The 21,683-nt window shown below is 36.2% G+C and overlaps 1 protein-coding gene across 1 annotated transcript in view; it reads left to right on the forward strand.

Annotated features, from left to right (window-relative positions):
* Positions 1 to 2,296: 2,296 nt before the first annotated feature.
* LOC135153554 (guanine nucleotide-binding protein subunit alpha-11) overlaps positions 2,297 to 21,683 on the forward strand; it is a 32,795-nt gene continuing 13,408 nt past the window's right edge. The window contains exon 1 of the mRNA XM_064096654.1: positions 2,297 to 2,451. The gene's annotated coding sequence lies outside the window, so the exon portion shown is untranslated. The remainder of the gene's footprint in view (positions 2,452 to 21,683) is intronic.

Raw genomic sequence — 21,683 nt, forward strand, 5'->3', positions numbered from 1 at the left:
AGATCAGGATAATTTACCGGATCAGAAATAGCGCGCTAATTTGAAAACTCGGGATGGTGCAGACGGCCCTTATGAGACTAATGCTGTTATGTAAAACATCAGCAATACATGTCAGCCTGTGGGATTTTCTAACAAAAAATTCCCACTTGACAATTGCAGTTAAAAAACCAACAAGAATTAATGCGAGATCAGGGGGGTGTTTCACAAAGATTTAAGTATGACTTATGGGTTGCACTTAAAAATCTTAGTTGCGTGCATTATAAAAGACATAACCGCATTGTTCAGATCATGCCAAGAGGATGCACACTACTGCGTATTGATCAATATCATATCATGTAAGCGTCGGCATTTAAGTGGGACTCTAAGTCATACTTAAATCTTTGTGAAACACCCCCCTGAATACGTAGGCCGTGGCTGCATTGCATCTACTGTGCATAATCTTCTACATCAGACTATTGGCAAAGTTTCATGTAACAGCATCAGAATGACAAAGACAAAAGCTGCAGCCTCCACTTGGATTATATAATAGGCTAGGCCAGATGGTTCCATGACACTTGCTCCGGCGACAATTGCTGCGATTTGAAAATCTGCATTTCAAGCAAAACATAAAACTTAACCTCCAAAACTAGATCAATCCTTATCTTTACATTATTCTCAACCAAGAACTCTATATATAACAAAGTAATTTTAAGAATGCAAACTAGCTAAAGGATGGAAATTACTGATACCGCATAAAAGTAAACCAAGCATAATTAAATCAAGGTTAAACATAAGACATTTGTCAATGAGGATATTTTGATATTTATTAATTTTGTTATAAAGGGACTTGTCAGACATTTTATCTGACAGTGACCATGGAAAATGAAAATCAAGGAAAATGACATCTTGCCGGCCAAAAATGTAGATTAAACACTCTCCAGGACTTGTCGGATAAAACATCCAACAAGTACTTTCATGAAACGCTCCCCTGAGAAGCCATATTATGTTTTAAAAATGTCATTATTAAAGGAGAATGAAACCCTTGAAACCAGCTGAATCCATATCAAAGAGAAAAATCAAAGAAACATATTGTTGAAAGTTTGAGGAAGATTGAATGAATAATAAGAAAGTTATGAGCATTCGAATATTGAGATCACTAGTGCCATGTAGATCCTCCCAACGGCAATGCGACCAAGATCAGTGATATCACACACGTACAACTCCCTCATTACTTTAGTACTTATTTCACTTATATTCTCACTTTTATAGAGTCTATCACAAGGTGAGGTGTTCTCTTTATGAGATGACAAGTACAGAGGTTTCACAACATTATATCATTGATGAATCGTTTGTCATATGATTAGAATGAGCAAAAAGAGATATTTTGGGGTATATTTTCAGTGTCCAAATGGGAGAGTTGTACGTGTGTGACATCACAGATCTTGGTCGCATTGCCAATGGGAGGATCTCCATAGCATTAGTGATCTCGACATTCAAATGCTCATAACTCTTTTATTGCTAGTCCTATTTTACTCAAAGTTTTTTTGATCTTATTCTTTGATTTTTCTGCTTTCACAAAAGCTAACTTGCTCCAAGAGTTTCATTCTCCTTTAAAAACATTATCTTAAAGCCCATCTTTAGCTTTGGTGACCCCCCCTCCCCCAAAGTGCATGTCACTATTCCATTTCATTACTAGATTATATCAATACCTTTGCCCCACAGCAGTTGTTGTGTGAAGGATATAAACTGAAAATGTGTTACATGTATATTGGATAAATCTACTGATTCTTACATCAGATTTTCATTTGATCGAGTGCCTGATTAAAATAGAATATCTGTGTATTTTTTGTCTTGTTTATAAATTCGCAAGCATTGAAAAGGCTGAAAAATTCAGGATGTATATACTATAATCTTTGTCAGTAGCTTTCTAATATCCAGTTACAAAATATGTAAAGTAAGTGCTCAAACAGCTTTTTAAAATAAAAATAAAAACATTAAAGAGAGGGCACTATATTTAAATTTAAATTTGAACTGCAGGAAAATTGCCCTATAAATTCTAGTGGGTTCAAATGCTTTCAAGGACTATGACACTTTGTAACATTGTAATGTTCGATAAAACTTTAGTATTGTTCACATTACTGACTTTGTACCAAATAGCTGCCAGTATAAGAAACACTCCAGGGACAGTCTGTAAATGCTTGGTGAGTTAATGCTTGCATGCTTTTGTTTAGCAAATAAAAATAACACAAACAAGTGGGAGTAGAATATATGATTCCCATGAATTAATTTTTTGTATCCTCTCATTTTTATCTTTCAGAAAAAAGCTCAGGAGGTCAGATTAATAGACCACGAAACAGTAACAACATTTTATGAGCCATATGTAGGTTATGTAGATAGTATATGGAACGATTCAGGAATTCAAGAATGTTATGACAGGAGGAGAGAATACCAGCTAACAGATTCAGCAAAATAGTAAGTATCATCATTGATTTTAATTGTTAAAGGAGAAATATAAAGATTAGGAATTTGACCTTATTATTCATCAATGGAAAGGTAATTATGTGGGGGTTATCATCATGTCATTTGAAAATAATTTTAAAAATGCATAGGACGTAAATCACCAGTTATAATGCGCTAAGATGCCTCTCCGAAATATGCCCCGAATTGGTCTTTGAAATGACTCAAATTTGATGACGTGTATGTGTGTACGAGAGACGTGATTGGCTCTCCCACGTCAAGCTCCACTTGCGTGCAAAACCTGTTGCGAGGGTGCGTTTTCTTTACACACACTGAATAAGTGCGAAATTGAAGAAAACCCAATGTTTATCTAGATGTAGATTTTGAAATTGATGATTTTGAAGATGAAGTTTTGTTGAAGCAAAAAGGTGAGATAAATGAAAATTAGATGTAAAAGATCATCTGCAACACGCGTAGATCGTATGCGATTGTAAACAAACAAACCCTCAATCAGAGCCAGCTTGCTCGCCTTGATGGCTGAGAGAGTACTCAGAAAAGCAAGCAAGTTAAATTGTCGGACTCGCCATTACCTGCATAATTCACCTTCATCCACGTCACTTTGTTCTTCACTAGAGCTACAGTCTTCATCATTAATAGCCACCTTTCGCAAACATCAGGGACGGTAAGATTAGGGTCCCCTAACACAAAAATTAACGATTAATCATACATTCGATTTTCACGAGTAATTGTAGATTATAATCAATGGAATCAATCATAGAAGACTGTTCTACATTCATTGCTAAGCTTTGTGATACAGGCCCTATAGATGTGCTTTTCGTGTGCAAAATTCTTTCACGCGACACCCGTTTTCATGCATGTGTACGTCTGGTCATCATCGTATATGCCCCCTGAGCCGGCGGCGAACCTCTACTAGCTATGACAGCTGGCTGGAGATATTCGAAATGCAGGCCCCACAATAGATTATGACATGGATAAGAAAGTGGTTTTTCAAACAAATCGAGTACATATTGAGTGAGGAAAAAGTTGCTGAATTAAGGCTTAGATATAGATCATTACAGTCCATCGAATCGATATTGCATTTAATGTGGATTATTGGTGGATCACTGGCAATTGATTCCATGGGTCAGATGACCTCTCCAGCTGAAACCATTTTGCATGCGTTGATATTGTACAGTACACAGCATGTATACGTCTGAATACCAGTCGAAATTGCAGGGTTTTTTCTTTTGTTTACTCCTACACAAACGATATGCCTCTAGCACATAATGTAATGGGCATTATGTTTTACTTTCCCCTGAAATGGGGGATTAGATTCAAATTCTAGGGGGGACCACTTCCATTGATAAGTGGATACCAGGCACGACCATGCGGTTTCGAAAAGCACCCTAAACAAGGGAAACAAGGCTTTTCCAGATTATGAAAATGCATCTCTTGATAAGTATTTGGCTTGTGAAACCCTACAAGTATTGGAAATATATCACTTTTTTCAGTATTTTAAACATCGTTTTTGGCACCCTTATAACATTACAAAGGCCTATATACAACGTACTCGCAACCACGCGTCACGGTTGGCGGGCGCCGCCAACCCTGAAAATTTTCAGGGCAAATCCGCCAACCGTGAACTTCCCCCGACAACCGTGGCCGACAACTGTAAAGCAGGCCTAGATCTACACAAAAACTGAATAATATATTTAAAAAATAATCTGCTTTTCAGATCCTAAAATAAACTTGTCGATTATTTCGTCCACGATTTCTTCCCGGGATTTCTTTGACTCACTCACTACTACTAGTGCGCTATATACGATACGACCTCGATGCGTATCGCATTGCTCACATTATTTACGTCTTTAAAATGGTAGTAAATACGCTCAAAAACAAGTGAGGGGTATCGTGGGTTACTGGCTTGGGCAATGTAATTTAGATTATTACGAATTTCAGTTGATATTGTCACTTATTATGTCAAAAACAAAGTGTGTCAAAATTACTATCAAAATTCGATCGAAATATATTAGTTTCATCTCGTCCCAGGCCCCAGCCTTTATAGCTACATCTACATGAATTCATTGAATGCATTTCTGATGACACTGCCGTAGAGCGAATTGAGAAAACTATTCAAAGATCACATTAATAATGACAAAGCCAATGGAATGGATTGATATAATGTCCAACTCATTTACTTACATCAAAATGATTTATTCACATTTAAATTCCGATTTTACGCCGTTATTTCCAAAGTCTTGATCTCTACATCGATCTTTTGAAACTGTTGATTAATTTCGCGACGGCGTGTCTACCAAGTTCTGTGCCACTGCACTTGGCGCTCGCAACGGTCACATTCATAATACAATTACAAATCGCACATGGCATCAAAATCCTTGATCCGGGGATCCGATAGTCTTCCAAAATTAGATGGGATCCAAAACTAATTTAATTTGATTTTTTTCATATATTCATTCAATCTGTTATAATTTTCATAATTAATAATATTTATAAATATTATTCACATTTTTTATCATTACGACTCATTTTTGAATGTGAGTTATACGTACAGTGTATTTTCATTTGTATTGTTCTTTATTACTCTTTGCCTGCCAATTAAATAATGAGCGCACCTGTCACGGGCCTGAGAAATGTTTTTAGTCATCACAGTGAATGCTTTATGAATTTGTTGTACAATTGCTTAACTACGATTTAAAATAAAATATCATTTGAAATTAATTTGTGTAAAGGAAAAATAGAGAATAATGGGGGGTGGCCGTGGGCAATGTAGATGAAAATGATGGGATGTTTGTGACTTTGTGGGGAGGGATTGTTCGTAGCGAATGAAATTGATATTCATTTATGGATGTGTCTACTGTGATTGTGGCTTCATAATCTTTATGGCGATTGGAAAATCCACCTTGGGTCGGGAGGGGTACGTGATTCAATAGATTTCGATAGAAGTACACATTCAACAAAGTGGAATTGGCAATTCATTCACAGATATTCGTTTCAAGTACGAATTATTGAAGTTGATATGTGTGAACGTTTTAGAGGATATCGGATATGCATATCGTTTTTTCACGCCCACAATGAGTTGCTAGTATAATTTGAATATCGTTGGATGAATTTTTCAAGTTCACTTATGTCTTTATGCTTTATATCGGAATTGTGCTTTTAATATATGAGTTATATCTTGACAACGTCGTTAGCCTAATTATACTGCGAGTGGATGATATTTATGAAATGAGTTGGAATGTGAACGAGACGCCCCAAAGCCGATGGCACGTGATCTAATTAGTATTCACTTTCTGGGTTGAGCCAGCAATCATTGAGCTTGAAAACGGGTTTCCCCGAATTCCCGCTCTTGGAATGTGTCCCACATGTGTGACCTGTTTAATAACCTGTTGTTTGAGTGCGAATCAGCTGATTTCGTGACCTCAAAAACTCATCATGGTGTTTACGCTGGATGGGGGCTATAAAATTAAGAAGATCTTTCTCTTTTATTCATTTTTAATAAACTGTTCGTGATTTTCAAACTACACCTATAGTGATATTGTGATGCAATTTATTGAATCACGTACCTCGATCATCCCACTCATGGTGGAAGAAAATATTTTTTGAAATTCACCAAAAGATACATGTAAAAAAAGATTATTCGGCCGTCATCATCGGTAGAAGTATAGACACGTCTATAAAAATGTATTCGCTTCGAATATTGACTTCTTCACCAATCCCACACACACGATCTCAACATCCCCTTGTGATTGTCCACGCCACGACCCCTCCCCTATTGCTGTCTCCCTTCGACCATCCTACAACCCCACCCCTCTTCCTCTCCTTCATACACGCTGTATTTGTAGGCCTACATATAATGTATTATGTAAAAATAGAAATCTTATTTCCTGTCAATTAACCTATACTTTCAAAACATTTTAAATCGCTGTTAAGAACAACAAATTTGTAATATTAGAGTATTATGAATGACTAAAAATATTTCTCACGCTCGTGATGAAGCACAGCACATTCATTATTTTATAGGTGAGTAACGAACAATACAAATGAACACAGCAATAATTGACAGTGATAAAAGAATCTCGATTGGAAATTATTAGTATAAACATCATCAACAGAAGTCTTATGAGAGTTATAGTTTCAGTGAGTTTCGAATAAACCAAACAAAAAACCATGCAAATTATATAAGTTGGGGACCCCGTCTCATGAATACCGATGCCCATTATTTGGAAGCCTCGGAAGAAAACTTCCGAGGCTTCCAAATAATACCTCGGTCACATTTGCTCTACAGCGAGTCGAAAACAGCCGTTTTATTTAAACCACCTATATTCAGCTGGTACAAAAAATGTTAAAACGGCTGTTTTCGACTCGCCGTACGGCCGCCGTAGACATGTGACCGAGGTATAAAGTCGGAACAATCTTTGGATTTAGTAAGGGCGTGACGCAGCGCAGGCTCAAAGGGCTACGCATGCGGTCCGTAGATGAAGTCGGGCATTGTCATAAGAAACAACACGCATTCACAAAATTAATTGCACTTTCTAAGGATGTAGCGATATCGATCTGAACATTGGAAAGTATGGAGTTAATTTATCGATGAAAATAATCTATAACTGTAAGTATATAATGAGATTAACTTCAATTTTTAAGTTATCAGTAATTGCCTTTCTGCTTCAATCGCAATTCGCGCAACCGTTACGGCTGTGTGGCCGGAGAAGCATTAAATAGACATAAAATGTGGTGCATTTAGCAGCAATCTATGCTCGTCGATATTGATATTTTCGATAGCTACCGCGCTTTGCGCGGGAGGGGGGACACCCCCCTCCCGAACCCTCCCCCCGTGCGTGCTTCGCACGCAACAAGGCCGCTGTGCGGCTTGCGTCGCTTCGCGCCGCCAAGCATCAGAGTAAACCTGGCGAGAACGTTGCCTATATACGTAACGTACTTGCCCACTCTGTCCCCTTTTACGCGTGGTCGCGCCTGGTATCCACTCGTCAATGGAAGTGGGCCCCCCGGGCGTCCTCTCGAGCTCTGGAAAGTCGTCCTAAATCGTATATATATATCGCTGTTACCATAGTAGCAACCAGAATTTTGCACACGAAACGCATATTGAATGTTTCCGTTGCAGATGCGAAACAAAAAAAATCTCATGTCACGCAATTTGCATTGCAGGACAGAGTTTTACGACCATGACGACGGGCCCAAAGTCTCTTCCAAAATCAACTACCGTCGTAAATAAGCGAAAGGTCGGGAATATCTTCACAGGACTCGGCAATATATTATGTTATCAGCGATATTTAGCCGGCCATATTCGACTAACATTGAAATCAAATATCGACCAGCACTAGGGGACACTGGCACTATTAATGGAAATGCTGCGTCCAGCCACGACTAAGTTTACATTACAAAAAAGCCAAATAAAAAATACACAGTATTTTTATGTTGCTCTTTCAGAGAAAAGTTGTACTTAAATGAAATTTTTGTTTTGTTATTCTTTGTTATTGTACTAGAATCGTGGATTTTAATGCCACATTAATGTAAGATTTAAAGCGTTTTAAATTTTGGTAAATCCTGAGACATGTATGTCACTTTTTGTCTCGCCCACCGGAGGTGAAGGCGAGACTTAGGGATCCAAATGTCGTCCGTCCGTCACAAACCTTATGACACATAACTCCGCAACCGTAAGTCACTTTTCAACCAAACTTGGATGGTAGATGGACTTGGGGGACCTGCATGTTATGCTGCAGTCGGAGGTCACGTGGTAAGGTCAAAGGTCATTTTTAGGTCAACATTGAAGTTTACATGCAAGACTCTCTTATGACACCTAACTTCGCAACCGTAAGTCACTTTTCAACCAAACTTAGATGGTAGATGGACTTGGGGGACCTGCATGTTATGCTGCAGTTGGAGGTCACATGGTAAGGTCAAAGGTCATTTTCAGGTCAACGTTAAATTTTACATGCAAGACTCTTATGACACCTAACTCCGCAACCGCAAGTCACTTTTCACCCAAACTTAGATTGTAGATGTAGTTAGGAGACCTGCATGTTATGCTGCAATCCGAGGTCACATGGTAAGGTCAAAGGTCATTTTCAGGTCAACGTTAAAGTTTACATGCAAGACTCTTATGATACGTAACTCTGCAACCGTAAGTCACTTTTCGACCAAACTTGGGTTGTATGTGTACTTAAAAGACCTTCATGTTATTGCTTTCGGAGGTCACATGGTATGGTCAAAGTTCATTTTGAGGTCAACATTAAAGTTTATGGGCAAGACTCTTATGACAAGTGTTATTCCATCCCAGTCATTTCACAATGAAGTTTTGATACAATTCTGTTGCGTGCCCTCGCAAATCACAATATTTCTGGTTATTTTCCTAAGTGGGCGAGACACAAAATCGCTTATGCCTTGTCTTATTAATTAAAAGAATTAGTAGTTAAAAAATCATTTAATGTTCACTGTACCTTTAGAATGTTAGAAGGTTACTACAATTAAGCCTTGATTTGAAAACCAGTATTCAATCTATGCTGCAGATTAGTTAAAGCCAGTGCACTGATAACCGTGTAAAGTAGCCTTAATAAACTTGTAGGAAGTAGCATTACACAGAAAAGAAATACTACAATATGTACAATAATGTACATGAGGTCACAAAACAATTGTCTGTACTAGTGTACTGTTTTGTTCTGTCTTGCCCTGTCTGGCACATGGCAAAGATAATACAGGTGTAAAACAGTCATGATTTTTCCAAACCCTTGGCTTAGCACTTACAAGTAATATCAGACCATCTTAAATGACTGTAAAAAGCAAAACAAAGATAGTACATATTTCATCAAGCTATTTGTAAGTTACAAATGACTTTTATGCATGACTGATGATCCTTGTGCAAATCCATATGTCTGACCTAGCAACTTCAAACAAGTCCTAGTTGTGCATAACTTTAGATAAAGTAGCCACCCAAAGAAAAAGAAAATTCATGGAAAGTGTTCATTATGGACAAGTCATATATGAATGGGAAAGTCTTTTCTTTTTATACACAAATATGGTATTAAAAAGGCTTATGTAGATTGATTGAAAGTTAAACTACTTTGATGAAATATTTAGAAATTTTAGCTTTTGATCCAAATGCGAGATGAAAATGGGTAAAAATGATTTACCCCCAAATTTTCGACTGCACACTTCAGTCTTCTTCAGGGATATGACCTCTGATCACCGCTGGAAGTGACGTAGCGGCGATGAATTGGGTCATAAACTAATTTGACTTCTGGATGTTCATATTGAATCGCCGGGACATACCATGGACAAGGTGGAGATCTTAGACAGGGAGGAAAGATTGGTTGAGAGAGCAGTGAAGAAAGCTATCTACATAAGGGCACATCAACTTTCGCTGGATCGTGATTGGGGCCGATACAAACTTCCAAAAGTTTGTGACCCATTTCTTTGCCACTACGTCACCTCTGGCGGTGATCAGATGGGTCACATCTCTGAAGAAGACTGAAGTGTGCAGTCAAAAAATTGGAGGTAAATACATGTGATTTTTACCAATTTTCTTCTAGCATTTGGATCTAAAGATAAAATGTTGGAGGCTTATAGATGTTATGGAAATGCGAAAAATGCATTTACCGGTATTAGATACCCTTCTCAGCCCCCTGAATACAGACAAAACATGATCGCAAACAGTCTCAATGATGACGTCACACACTTGGCTACACCATCGACCTACTCCACGCGTATGCATGTTTTTCCTTCAGATCTTTACCGTTTTTTCCATGTAATTTGATATTCGATTCCTGATTTCAACATCTTCAAACACTAGAGTGAACAGTAGGGGAAGGCGGGGTAAGTTGAGCATAGGGGCAAGTTGAGCCACCACCCCCAGGCTAATAATGAATGAGTCAGACATTGTGGTGGTGTCATTTATTGATGACCCATTGCATAACCCTCAACCCCACCACATTGTTTTCAACTTTGAAACAAAAAGTAGTTTTTTAGAGGGAAAAATACAAATTTCAGCAAAAAAAGTAAAAAAGGGTGTGAAATAGATTAGTGCTTTTTACCCACAAATGTCTTTAAATATATTTTAGAAATAAGAACAATATTGTTAGTCCAGGTATGGATTCTCGCTCTTGTCAAAGTCTTTTACATGATGGAAGCATAAGAAATGTGTGGATGTGAAAATATCACCAAAAGTTCGGATGGGGCTAATTTAAGCCAACCAACATGGGACAAGTTGAGCCATGGTAATTCTTATATTAATATATAATAAAAAAATTTAAAAACATAAAAAGCCATTGATATGCAGGCAGAAAGGAGAAAATTTACATGACAGTTCTTTTACTTTTAGAAGATGTTGGTATTTATAGAGAATTAGCAAGTGAATATACTTTAAATGAAAAATTGACATCCTGGTTCTCCCGCATACATTTTGCACATAGTTTTTGTGGCTCAATTTACCCCAGACGGTGGCACAACTTACCCCACAGATGGGGCAAGTTGAGCCATTTGACATCAATTTTTTCAAAGGTCACAACGATTTCCAGTGTGGGGATAGAAAGTTTTATATAGGTGAAAAATATTTCCCAAGAATAAAATTTAAAGGACAAGTCCACCCCAACAAAAATTTGATTTGAATAAAAAGAGAAAAATTCAACAAGCATAACACTGAAAATTTCATCAAAATCGGATGTAAAATAAGAAAGTTATGACATTTTAAAGTTTCGCTTCATTTCACAAAACAGTAATATGCACATCTCGGTCGGTATGCAAATGAGGGAACTGATGACATCACTCACTCACTATTTCTTTTGTATTTTATTTTATGAAATATGAAATATTTTGATTTTCTCGTCAGTGTCATGTGAAATGAAGTTTCATTCCATCCTGAACACGTGAAATTCCACTGTTTTAACATTTTGTGCTTCAGGCAAGGAGGTCCTAATCATCAAATTCGTAAAAATTGAAATATTGTATTATTCAAACAATTAAAAACAAAAGAAAGAGTGAGTGAGTGACATCATGGACTCTCTCATTTGGATGTAACTGGCTCGTTCATATAACTATTTTGTTGAAAATAAGCGAAACTTTGAAATGTCATAACTTTCTTATTTTACATCCGATTTTAATGAAATTTTCAGCATTGTGCTTGTCTGATTTTTCTCTATTGATTCAAATCAACATTTTCCTGAGGTGGACTTGACCTTTAAAGGCAAGGTACTTATCTCTACAATATTACTAGTCATATCAATTCTAACATGCAAAATGTAAAAAGTGTCACAACTTACCCCGCCTTCCCCTATTTATGTCTTGCCCGTTTGTACTGAATGATAAACTTTATTAAGACCGATCGAGTTTGGACTTCGACAGTATTCGTTATTTTCACCAGTGCAGTGCATTATTTGTTGAAAAAACTCAAAACTATTGCAAGGCCTGTAAGCTCTTGGTTGCCGTGGCACTGTGCAGGGGAGCCTTTTTTCTGCGGTATTTGATCTTGTTCGTTATCAATGACAGGTCCTCCCTCTTTTTCTTCTCTCTTTCAAGCACCCCTACTTCCCCATCATCATCACTGTCATTATAATCACTTTATTCAATGTCAATATCCATATCAAAAAAATTGCTCAAAGACACTAGCCGTCATTTTGATCACAAGTTATGGCAGTGTGTCCATACTTCACCTAAGGTCATTTATCTGAAAAATTATTCAATATCTTTAAAATCTGACATAAAAAAGCAACATTAAATCACCCTATAATAGTCCGGGATAGAAGAGGCATAACCTTGTTTTTTCATATATACAATATTATTTTATGGTTGTCAATTCGAGGGTGCTGATTACGAATCTGAATGATGCCACTCGTGTAACCTTGAGCATTTTCCGCAAATTGGCAAAATCCAATATGGCCGCCAAATTATGCATGTTACCCATGAAAATCATAAAATTGCCAGCAAATTTGTATAAAATGTATGAAATTGTGTTGCAGGAGTGAAATACTCTCTGAAAAAAAAAAAATTCTGACAAAATATTTATATCTTGATATTCAAAATGGCCGTCACAGACCTCTGTATACCCTATTATGTACAACATGAATAGGGAAAATTATTTTTTCACAAAAATGATCACTAAACTGCAAGTAATTGTGATCTATGGACGAATTAATATATGAAAATCATCAGTGCTAACATGATATCATTTATTATGTCATGTACAATGTATGGGAAAATTGTTGTATTTAATATGCAAAATAGCTGCCACTGGCCCAAATAGTATTATTTTCTATGGCAAAGGGGCCAACAAAATTCGCAACAGTGAGCACTAAAATGCATATTATTAAGAGAAACAAGTGGAATACTGACTAAATACACAATTGCTAACGAAATATAATATTTAATATGCCATGTATATGATAAATGCTGTATTTTGATATTCAAAATGGCTGCCAAAGGCCCTAACAGTATTATGTACAATGAGAAAGAGAACCAAAGAAATCACAAGAGTGAGCACTGAAATGCATTTATTTGTGATGAATAAATAGGATACTGTCTAAAAAACATAATTTTTAACGAAATATATCATTCATGTTTAAAGTTTGTGTTTAATACTGTATTTTGACTTTCTAAATGGCCGCCATAGACATTGATTGTATTATGTAAAATGCGAACTAGGAAATAAATTTTCACACGAGTAAGCACCATAAATGCACGTAATTGTGATCTATGAGTAAAATATTGTCTGACAGCATAATTTCTAACAAGATATATCACTTCTTCTGCCAGGTAAGTGATAAATACTGTATTTTGAAAGTCAAAATGGCCGCTACAAGCCCCAACAGTATTATGTACAATGTGAATGGGGACAAATGATTTTAACAGATTTTGGCTTTGCTTGACTAAATGGTGTTGTATGAGTGAAATATTGTCTGAAAACATGATTACTAACGAAATATATCATATCTAAAATCAGGTGATAAATGTTATATTTCAAAATTCGAAATGGCCGCCATATGCCCTTTGGTGAAAATTATCTGTCCTCATTCAAATTGTACATAATACAATAAGGGCCCATGGCGGCCATTTTCTATTTCATAATGCAGCATTTATCACCTTAAATGCACCAGATATGATATACCTCGTTAGGAACCATGGTTTTAGACAATATTTTACTCTTACATCACAATTGTATGCAATACTTATTGTCAATCAAAGCCAAATTCTGTCAAATCATATGTCCCAAATTACTATGTCCATAATACTTTTAGGACCTAAGGCAGCCATTTTGAATTTCAAAGTACAGCATTTATTACCTCCATGACCAATATGTGATGTATTTATTTAGAAATCATGTTTAAGACAATATTTTTACTCATACATCACAGTTACGTGCATTTTATGATTCTCACTCTTGTAAAAAGTAGATTCCCTATACGCATGTAACATAATTTAGTTAGGGCTTGTATCAGCTATTTTGAATGTCAAAATACAGTATTTATCACTTACATGGCAGAAGAAATGCTATATTTCATAAAAACCATGTTTTCAAATAATGTTTTATCATAACAGGATTTTACGGATTTCATAGTCAAGTCGATCCAAATTCTTACAAAATTACATGTCCCCATTTACATTGTAGATAATACTGTTTGGGCCTATAGGGGCCATTTTGAATTTCACAATACAGCATTTATCTCATGCATGACAAAAGAAATGATATGTTTTGCTAGAAAATATGTTTTCAGACATTATTTTACTCGTTGATCACAATTACATGCATTTTATAGTTCTTACTCTTGTGAAAATTAATTTCTCCAATCGCATTTTACATAATGTAAAATGGGCCTATGGCGGCCATTTTGAATGTCAAAATACAGCATTTATCACATAAATTGCATTTATATTTCGTTAAAAATTATGTACTTAGGCAGTATTCCACTTGCTTATCTTAATACTAGTAATATGCATTTTAGTACTCTTATTTTCTTTTGTCCCCATTAACATTGTACATAATACTGTCAGGGCATTTGGTGGCTTTTTTAATATAAAAATGCATCATTTATTGCATACATGACATACATGATACATTTCGTTAGCAATCATATTTTCATCCATTATTTCACTAAAAATCAAATTACTTGCATTTAGTGCTCACTTTTGTGAAATTTAGTTTTCCCCATTCATATTGTAACCTATAACCAATCTGCGGGCAATTTTATGTTTTTTATGGGTAATTTGCATATTTTGGCGGCCATATTGGATTTTGCCAATTTGCGGAAAATGCTCAAGGTTACACGAGTGGCATCATTCAGATTCGTAATCAGCACCCTCGAAATGACAAGAAACCATCAAAAAATATTGTATGAAAAAACAAGGTTTGGTCAATTTTCTATGGGGCCTGTCCTAGACTGTAACATAATTTTTTTAGGGTGAGATCAGTATACATGAAAATGTTGACAAAATATTGACAAATTTGTTACCATTAGCACCTATTCTGACCAAAAAAATCTGAACAAGCTTCAGGAAATCATTATTTTGCAAGTAGAAATCATCAGGACTGTTAATGAAATGAGGTATTGACCGATTCTATAACATTTTGCAGTCTATCTGATAAAGTTCTCTCACCTTTAGAGCTTGACTTTTTGTTTGATTCTTGAAAAAACTTTTGTCCATGAAGTTAGATCATACTTTCTCAAATTGATTTCCAGCACATACTAGTCAATTAAAATATAATTTTTGACTTGTATTTTTTTTAGTTTACGATCTTGCCATCAATTTGGCAGCTATTATTTGAATTGGTTTTGTATTAAATGTGAATATTTTGTGAATGAATTTTAGCCTGAGGAATATTTTTGAAATGTCCGCAAAATTTGGACACTCCATCATACCATAGACCTATTACGAATGGACATTCAACGAGAGTATTTTATGACCACCACCTGTTTCCAGCTGTCAAAATCGCTGTCTAACCCTTAACTTTCTCTTTACGCGGTTTTTACGACCACCGCCCGGGGCGATTGTTTACACAAGCTCCTTTCGCCTATTGAACGTCACCGAGCGATCACTGGCCCTCTTTCGACCAAAGGCGGTCATGTTTTAGCCCCGATTGCCAAAAGGGAAAGTCCCTACATTACCTAGAATGCAATGCGCAATTGATATCCGGTTTTTCAGTACATTATTTTAGGCTGTCTATAATGTGCGATTGTCGTCTGTCCATCAAAAAAAATCCTGTTAAATTTCATCAATCCTGTGGAATTTTATGCCCAAATGAAAATCAACTTCTGACCGAAGGTAAGCGCTACTATCGACATCAATACTGTCTGAAAAAGATGAAATTTTAACGTTTTTCCGTAGATGTTTTCGTCGAATTTCAAGTGCTTTTTTGCCATAGATATACGGATCTGCAAGGTGATGTCAATGCATTTCATTTACGGTTGTGAACGATGTACGTAAAAAATACGTTTATGCACGCCTGTTTTCTTGTTTCTGCTATCATTTTCATAGCGCTAACGTTCGCTGCTGTGCGTTGCTGTTGATAAAGTGAACGAACAACATCGCATGTGTAGGAGCAGCGTACAATTGATTTCCGCTGTCCATCAGTGAGAGCATGGTGAGAGCATTTTTAACGACCGGCTTGATGGGTGTCAGCTGCCAGCGGGGCCAGCGCTCTGTTTATAAAAGGATTAACGGCGACGGTCTTTGTGTCAAAGGAGGGGATTCGTTGATTGTCCATTCGTAATAGGTCTATGATCATACAGATATACCATTTGAGATAAGACACGAATACGTGCAAAGTAAATGACACGTGTATTAGCTGTAGCCATCTCTGTAAGGGGTGTGGCGTCACACATATTGAAGCTCGACAGGGGACCGATTAAGGCAGAAACATGTATTGAAAATATATATCATTTTTGAGAGATGATTTTTACAAGCCTCATTCACTATTTTGAAAGGGGAGATGATTTATCTGATTAGCAATACTTCCTCTTTACAATGATGAAAAAATTCATCATTATAAAATACTTTCGAATCTTTGGGTGACTACTTTAAGAACAGCTTAATGAAATACACCCAGTCTATCAAAAGTCCAGTGAAATCCGGCTTAAAGCAAGGTTTGTGTAAAAGGGGCTGTACGTGGTCTGCAACATTGAAAGGGATGAGGACGTGGATAATAGGGGACTGTGAAAGGCATGAATAAACAGGGATAGAGACATTGATACACAAAGGGAGGAAAAGTGGGAGAGAGAGCAACCATAATCATTAAGGCATATTAAGTAACAAATGCTAGAAGGATAGAAAGGAAACATCTTATAAGCCTGTTGCAGTTTATGGAACTTGCCTGTGTTTAGTACCACCCCCGCATGCTGCAACCAGCCACAAATAGAGGCAGAAACCTTACCTTGATGTGTCCAGCTATCCCCTGTGCGTCACTGTCTGACGTCAGTGTTGGAGAGATCGGTCTGTAGCTGAATAAGAAGGAGCCTCCTCTGTGGAATACTATTTTCTCTTCTTTTTTTACCAAAATTTCTTGATGAAAAAGCCATTTACTTTCCCTAAATGGTTGTTGGTCATTTCACATAGGTCTTATGTGGGCCTGTACTATATGTTTTTCATCACTAATTACATGTAGGGCCTACATTTTATTTTTTTACAAATACTAAACACACTCTTACAAACAAATCTTTTAGATTTTCCCTTTTTTCAAAACAATGCAACTTTTGAACAAATCTATTGTCAGCTAATTTGCCAGGGGTGTTGCTACACTTAAATGGTTTAATCCATCAAGTCATGCATGAGTAAGCAAATGAAATTAAGGTTAACATGACATTTCAAAAGTTACAATGGTCATGTTTTTTTTTTACAGGTCAGTGAGTTGAATATAGAATGTTCATCTTTTCACAATTTTTTATTTGTAAAATCCATTCAGTTCATGAAAATATATACACCAGACTTTTCTCAGCAAATTGTATCTTCACAACATGAGATGTTGTAAGTTGTAATCTCCAAATAGTTGAGTGAACACATTTCAAAAGTTAATATAAAGGATATTATTAAGGTTGGTTTTGCATAAGAGATGACCTTTGTTACCTTTGAAAAACGACAATTGGCTTTTGATACATCCTCACCCAGAATTTAAATCAAAACCATTTTGTTACGAAGTTATTTTAAAATTGCAATACAGAAGATGAAATTTCCCAACCCCTCCCCCTTTATTAGACTTCTCATTTGAGAAGTTGGAAGGTTATTTTGTATACATCCAAGTCCTGTATACCTGTAAAATATCTGTTAATTAATAGTAGAATACTTCATTATGAAATGTCAGTCTTTTAACAAAAATATATTCTGCTTTCTTGAACATTTTTTTTTGCTGTGATGTATTTTGTGGTTGATACATGACATTGGTTGGATTCCCCAATTTCACTTGTTCATCATGTTTCATTTTTACAAGTACCAAACTGTGATTGTATATTTATCCTTCTTGTGTAAAGGAAGCAGAAGTTTAGAAATTCACTCATATATTATACTCCCCTTTGTCAAAAAAAAAAGATTCTGACCAAATCAATAAAGACAGTATATTTTCATTTTTTTAAACGTTTTAACTTGCGTGGATCGTGGATCATGATCTTGCTGTATTAAGGCCCCTATTTGTTTAGGTTCATAATTTGTCAGGGGTGTGTATGTGTACACAAGCACATGTACATGTATGTTGTATTCTGCCTAGGCTAGGCTCACTCTCCATGTGTAGTAGAGCTCTCTGCAGCTTGCTACATGTACATGTTCGATCATGTATGCTTTCTGATATTGCACATGCATCCCACATTGCCAGTGCATAGAACAGTATTCAGGTATGGCACTGTGTGTGGCGCTGGCAGTTTTACATGTATAGCAGACCATTGCCAATAGAGAGTGTGCGTGAATAATAGGGCTTGCATCAGGAGTCTGTGAAAGGGTGCGTGTTTGCTATGCTTTAGTTGCGGTGCATAATATATGTCTGCTGAATTTGTGCGCATTTCATCTGTACTGGCCAATCTCCTCTGTTGCTCAGATATCTCCATTCTGAAAAGAATTCAGACATGTCGTTTGAATGGGAGAATACAATCGCCTTGGTTATTGACATAATTCTAACATTCTTTTTACTTGTTAATGCCTTGACTCCTTATTAGATTGAGTGCTCTCTGCTCAACATAACATGACCTACTACATTAATGCAGCCTACACTGTTTTCCACTGTAAATAATTTTTGGGAAGTAAGGGTGGGGGATCCCAACATTTTGTTGAGTTGTTGAATTCAAGATTGCTTGACAGAACCAACCCTTCCTCGGTAAAAGCATAGTGAAATAGCAGGGCCTACACATCATGTGCTGAAATAAGTATTCTTCTCTTTTACCATGGGGTTTGAATAAATGGAGTACCATACAAACATTCCCTTGAAGCCTTTGATGCCGTGAAGATAATATATGTTAGGCATATGGTTCTTAGATTTTTCTTGCAAAGTTTAGCCAAAAGATTCCTGCCAACTACAGACAAGCTGTCCAGTTACAAAAAGAAGTATGCTTCTTCTGGTTAGATAGTATGACCAGACACATTGATCACTTTTAATACAGGGGAAAGCAAAAATGAATGTTTCAATATTTCTTGAATTACAATTTTAAATAAATTGATTAGCTGCAACTGTGACATATCACATCGTAAAAAGATATACTCAAACAAATTGTTGAAAGTTTGTGGAAATTTGTAAAATGTTGATTAAGATATTTTCAATTTCTATTTTTTTGGTTACATTTGAAACTTATCATTCCATTAAATTTTTCACTGACTGTGATATAGGCCTATATTTTGTCATGTTTGATATTCACGTTTTGTGATCAAGTGAAATTGGGAATATTCCAAGTTATCTATTTTAAACACTGATAAATTTTTAGTGCAAATGCAAATTCAAAGGCTACTTCTATATTCTTTTGTAATTCTTTATGAATTGGAAACTGCATTAATTAGTTTGCTGTTCATTATGACTTCATTCTTGAATAAGTGCCTTTGCAGCTTTAGCTATAAAAATGTCAGTGTGGTATGTATTCAACCTTGGATGATGTTTTGTTTGATCTCTTTTTCAAATAGTTGGTATTAATGTCAACTTTTGTGAACTGAATCTTACTGTTTGTCTCAAAAACCTCTGGTCATTCGACTCATGAATAAAGGGGGAAGGGGTATAAATAGCTCGAACACTGTGCAGAGATTACAAACATTTGGGACAAATATATATTTTTTTTAATTTAAGTAACTTAGGTCTACATGAACAGGTATATAAGAAAAGTCTGCCCAACTGCCAAAAAAACACAAAATTTCATACCAATGAAATCTTGTCCGAATGTACATAATTACTTGAAGTGTTTTAGCGGGTAAATAGTAACATCATGTGAAGCAGGGCCCACTGGGAGGACAGTTTCAGGACTGAAGCGGCTACCCTGGGTAAAACATGACATCATTTTATGAGCAATATTCTGATGATGTTCATCATCGCAGTGAATTCAATGGAGTAGACAATTATTCAGTTGTCTCGCAAAGTGGTTGAAACTTGTAGAGAGAGTTACGACATTCCGTGCTTACGGCAGGCTGTCACCAATGTCCGCATACACGCTATAACCTTCGCCCTAACACTAAGTCTCCATCACTTGACAAAGTTGAGCAGTAGCCAACGAAACATCGTGACTCTACAAGTTTCAACCACTTCGCGAGACAACCGAATAATCGTCCACTCCAATAAATAAATGTAAGGTTTTTTTTTTTTGGGGGGGGGGGGGGGGGCTCAAAAAGTTAGTTTTGAAATTAACAAAGTGTACCATCAGTAATGTATGTATTATGCTTATGTGACTGCAATGTACTCACCATTGAATTTTCTTGCGTGCTGATACAAACAATATCATTAAAGACTTGATCTTTTTGAGCCAAAAGAGAAGTGATACTTATGCCACAGGGCCACCTCAAATGCCGAAACATGTTACAGAGAAAATTTAAATGGAGACCTAAAAAGTTAAATGATGCCCCCTTAAGATATTCTTCCACTATTAGTCTGCACTAATAAACATGTAGTCTGGACTATGTTCCAAGCAGTAAAATATGCTTCCAGTAATATACAGCATACTGCCTTTTTCTTTTTGCCATTCTTTTCTATATTTGCGCAAATCAGCTTGATTTGAAGGTGTACTTTAAAAGTAGCATATAGGAGCTCACCTATAAAACAGGGCTCCACACTAACCCTTTTTTTCTACTGGTCCAACCTATTCATGTCGGACCAGTAGATACCCAGTTTTTCAATTTTTTACTGGTCCGAACCTAAAATCTACTGGTCCCAAAAAATAAAGAAAACATTAAAAAAAGGCGTGAGTTTATTTTGCTGTCCTTTCTTGTTACTCCCCCCCCCCCAAAAAAAAAAAAAAAAAATGAAGGAATGAATGAATGAAAGACAAAAAGAAAGAAAGGAAGAAAGAATAAAAGAAAGGAAGGAAGGAAGAAAAAAGCAAAGGTAAAGAAAGGATCGATGTGAAGGAAGGAAACAAAGAAAGAACTAAAGAAAGAAAGAAGGAAAGGAAGGAAGGAAAGAAAGAACAAAAATAAGAAAGAAAGAACGAAAGAAAAAAAGGAAGGAAGGAAAGAAAGAAAGAAAGAAAGAAAGAAAGAAAGAAAGAAAGAAAGAAAGAAAGAAAGAAAGAAAGAAAGAAAGAAAGAAAGAAAGAAAGAAAGAAAGAAAGAAAGAAAGAAAGAAAGAAAGAAAGAAAGAAAGAAAGAAAGAAAGAAAGAAAGAAAGAAAGAAAGAAAGAAAGAAAGAAAAAAGAAGGAAAGAAGCAATAAAACAAGAAAGAAAGGGTAAAAGGAGAGATGGAAAGAAGGAAAAAAGAAAGAATAAAAGAAACGAAGGAAGAAAAAAGTAAATTTAAAGTAAATTTATGTGAGAGAGTTCTGCCAGAGGTTAGCCAAGCTTCGTTCGTGCAGCCAGTAGGAAATTTACCATGTGGGCTGTGTGGCTGGCTAGCCACGTGTACACTGTATGTTACCCTATCAAAAATTGAATGCGATTCATTCTGTGTGTGTTCTGTGTGTGAATGCCAGAATTTAACGGGAGGAAAATGGTTCGCAATTTGAGTCATGGAATATTTTTCATGTTTATGTTGGACTAGCGAATTTGACCATTTCTGAAAAAGTTACTGGCCCAACAATAGTTTTTATTACTGTTTATGTCGGACCCATAAATCTTGCTA

This window comes from Lytechinus pictus, chromosome 3 (assembly GCF_037042905.1).
Source record: "Lytechinus pictus isolate F3 Inbred chromosome 3, Lp3.0, whole genome shotgun sequence".
Taxonomy (NCBI): Eukaryota; Metazoa; Echinodermata; class Echinoidea; order Temnopleuroida; family Toxopneustidae; genus Lytechinus; species Lytechinus pictus.